The 4222-nt window shown below is 39.9% G+C and overlaps 1 pseudogene; it reads left to right on the top strand.

The window, feature by feature from the left end:
- Nucleotides 1–2882: 2882 nt before the first annotated feature.
- On the top strand, nucleotides 2883–3810 carry LOC147453005 (uncharacterized; annotated as a pseudogene).
- Nucleotides 3811–4222: the final 412 nt, after the last annotated feature.

The following is a 4222-nucleotide window of genomic DNA, read 5'->3' as shown; positions in this document are numbered from 1 at the left end:
TACTCTTTATTCCATATAGAAATATTTTCGTGTAAGCTTCTCTTATATTTGGTGTAACTCCACCCCAACAAAAATCCAAAAAAACTAGTTTTATTTATGTGTATATTTTTTCACTATTGTGATTTTTCCCTTCCTACATCTATTTTGTTTTTTTTTCTAAAAAATTAGAACACCAAAAATATTTATCTTTTTATGGTAGCCTCATAATGAGAGAGATTTCTTTTGACCCCTTTATATTTTTTCCACTTATATTATTTATATTTGACATGTACATATTTTTTAGACCCCTCAATATTTGATTTTCTTAGTTGTACTATTCACTTATATCATGATCTCAACAATATCTTCAATTATAGACCTACCAAATAAGGTCAAGGGTAGGTGGCATGCATACATGCACTATGGAGGGCTCACTCTTGGAGGTATTCAAAAGAATCATCCAAAGAAGGACCCCACAAGGACCTTGTGCAGTGGAAAAAAACGATCGGTTTTGCTAAATTTTTAAAGTTCACTTGCTATCCGAATTTGAAAAGGTGATACAAACAAAAGTTGTAGCTAGTGGGTTGAACTTTTGCCTCAAATTTTTTCATATTTTTTTGAGCAACGAGCTGTGAGCTATGATTTTATTAGTGGACCCCAGTTTTCCCATGCTATGCAGCCACACTCTCTCTTCCACTTTATCATTTTCCTCTTTCACACACACTTCTCCACTCATCATCCCCACCTCTCTCACCACTCCTCTCTGCACCCTACTCACCTTCTCCTGAACCTTGAAGAATAAGAGAAACCATGGTGAACTCATACCTCCCACACACAATTCCATTCCAAAATTGACCACCTAGTCTCATTTTTCCTCCTCCAAATTACCCATATCTATCCAAAAAACCACAAAATTCAGCCTCTTCTCTTAAAAGACAGCATCATGGTGGTTGATTACTCAGCTTCAATTACCTTGTCTCTCAAGGAAGGTCAAGAGTGGAGAAAAAACGTACCGTCAAAGCTAGTGGACCGTCAACAAGCGTCAAAATTGGCCCTACTCAAGACACTTGGAGCATCAACCTTGTAAGAAATCCACCTTTTCTTACCTCTTAAGAGTTTTTCTTCCTTATTTGTATCCTACATGGATACTCCCATTGTAAATATCCAATTCCATTTGTAAATTAATAACTAACTCTACTAACACTAACCCACTATGAAAAGTCCTATCACCTCCATTTCTCTCCTCTCTCTTTCCCCACCAACTTCTTGATAATTCCAAGCAAAAGAAATTCTTGTGACAGGGTGGAGAGGACTCCCCTGGCCTTAAGACAGTGATTGGGGGTGCTTTTTTCTTGTGATGTGTTGTGGTGTAATTTACTCAGGCTATGTTGAACAAATACTAATCTCACCTTGATTGGTCATGAAAGATTTGTAAGAAGGCATTAGTGCAACAAGCACCCCCTTCCCCCTTCTCTCTCTTTCTTACATATATATATTTATGTTTGCTTGATCATTAACGATACACTTCAAAGAAGCCCGAACACCATATCTCTCTCTCTCTCTCTCTCTCTCTCTCTCTCTCTCTCTCGTGTTTTAGTGTGTGAGAGTGTTCCATTGGTGTTAGGGTTAGTGTAAATTCCTTGCTTGTTTGTGGGTTGCTCTAACTATTCTCCTCTTTTGCGTCCTAGTTCGCTCTTAAACTAGGTGGTGCCCCTTGTGTAGTTGGGATTTGGCTGGGGGTTTGATGTTTTGGTTTGTGTTGTGTTGTGCCCCAGCCCCATTGAGCAGCACTGGAGCCTTGAAGAGTGTCTAGAGGTTGCTCTTCTTGTTGCCCGCCCCGGACCGCTTCAGTATGTCTTAACTTACTTCCTAGCTTGGATATTTATTTGGTTTGCGTTATTTTGTGATTCCAAATCAGTATATTTGTTTTAAATTATAGGATGGAAGAGTGGGTGCATCTCTTTGGGATGATGGCATTATGGAGTGACAATACACTAGTTCTTGTTGGTACATCACATGTTCAATGCTTGGAGGAATTGGAAGATAACAACTTCTTCATACTTATGTTTACCTATGCATGGTTGTGTTGTGGGATGGCGGGGGCACTTGAGTCAGTGGCCTCGATTTTTGCACCAAGAGTATGGTGGTGTTTTTGTAACAAACGTTCTTTCGTAGTGTGTGCACAGTGTGCTTTGGTCTACGGCTCTCCTAGAAAATCAAGATCCCTATTGTTTTTAATATCTCATGTCTTGCATATCCTTTATTATGCTACTAAACATGATTCATCCACTACTTCCCACAAGGGGAATCAGGTTTGTCAGAGAGCCTATTTCTCCAGAGGCTACGGTTTCTTGCGTACTTTGGCGGCTTGCACATGGACACTATTCACGAAGAAAAAGAGTCTGTTTGGCATGGATGAAAGCACCATTTGCAAAGATGTGATGATGATTTGTCGCATTTTGAGTAGTACTGAGTTCTTCCACCAGGGTTGGCATTAGAGTGCCGCGTGGAGATCGTCTTGAGCAGATAATGGCAGGATTTGAGGCTATCTCTGGTTTGGCGCATATTGTTGGGGCACTTGATGGAACTCACATATGTCTACAAAGAAATTCAGCACGAGAGTTCTATCCAGCACAATACATCAACATGCATGGTTTTCCAAGCATCTGCCTACAAAGTATTGTCGACTCCAACAAACTTTTTTGCAGTGCAGTTTGTAGGGCTGCGAGAGAGGTTCATGATTCTTCTCTTCTCACTTCAAAGAATGTGACTTGTATGGTCAGCTCAAGCGACGAGAAGCACTGGATCGGCCACTATTGCACATTTAAGGAGAGATAGTATGACCTTATTTGATTGCAAACTCAGCTTACAAAGCGTGAACATTCTTCGTAAAGCCATATCGAATGAAGGCAGGGCGATTTTTAGTTGAAAAGCAAGAATTTGATAGGAAAATCTCAAAGGGGAGAGTGGAAGTGGAAAATGCCTTTGGTCTCTTGAAGAATAGGTGGCAGATTTTGTGAGATCTCAATGTTGATCTTCCTTTTGCGCCCACTGTGATAGGAGCCTGTTATTTCCTACACAACTTTGTGCAAATCCGAGGCGAGACGGAGCCTCATGATCAGTGAGATCCGCATCCCAACTCCCAAGAGCCACTTCCTAATGATGGAGATAATCTTGCTTATCGCGCGAGATGGCCTTGCAAATAAGGGCAACCTTATTTTGCCATAGCATCTTGAGGGTTCAGAACGCAGCAGTTCCAGGTGCAGCAGATTGTGGATTTAGTAATTGTTCTTAATTTTCAAAGTGATCATGTCTTTTGTTTCAACTAAGGTTTTGATTATGTATCCATAAAGCTTATTATTAATTTCATGAAGTTGTGATTTATAGGGCTTGATGATGATTAGGAGTCTGAGGATTGAGTCATGTTCTACATGGTTGTAGTTTTTGTCATGTGGCTTGCCTCTGCAATGAGCACCCGGGGCAGTCACTTATCAAAATCTTCCTATATCACGTGCATTCAAGAGGTTATTAATAATACCTCAATATACATACTATATTTACACTACATGCCTATTTAAAAAACCCCCACCCCCCTCTAATGTATACATAAAAGTATACATTTTGATACATTTTGATCTTTTAAGAATCCTCTTCGGTTAACTCACGTGATAGCATACACATTCTAAAAAGTGACTGCCCCGAGAATGAGCAATACCTCTATTTATGTAATGCTACAAGTTTTTTAGTATGGCTATCAAGCATTTTCATTTATGGCTGCCAATGAGCAGCAATGCCACGCGCTTCTGTATCAGAGGAAATGATCCAATTTGATGTACTCAGAACATCTTATTTTATGGCTGACAGTCTCTTGTTTATGTGGTTGTCGTACATTGAAATTTTGTTTTGTCATGCATTTTTTCGTGCATTCGGTGCAATGTTATTAGGCATTTTTTGTTCAAAAAGGCTATCTTTGTGATGTTGGCAGTGTGTGGTTTGTTGGTTCACACATCAACTCGAGCAACAAACGGACGTGAACAGACATACACATGTGCGCACACGACATGGCCGGATGGAACAAGTGTTTTTTTTTACCGAACGGATGCATGTGCATGAAATGGCAAAATTTTTGCATTTTTTTGTTGCACATTTTTGAGAACGAATGGCCAAATGAACGGCCACATGTGCGCTTTACATCTATCTGGTTCCTTCTTATGCTCTTTTTCCTTTTCTTGTTCCTTGTCTT

Source organism: Adiantum capillus-veneris, chromosome 8 (assembly GCF_014529385.1).
Source record: "Adiantum capillus-veneris isolate H3 chromosome 8, ASM1452938v2, whole genome shotgun sequence".
Lineage (NCBI taxonomy): Eukaryota > Viridiplantae > Streptophyta > Polypodiopsida > Polypodiales > Pteridaceae > Adiantum > Adiantum capillus-veneris.
This window is presented reverse-complemented; position numbering and strand designations above follow the sequence as displayed.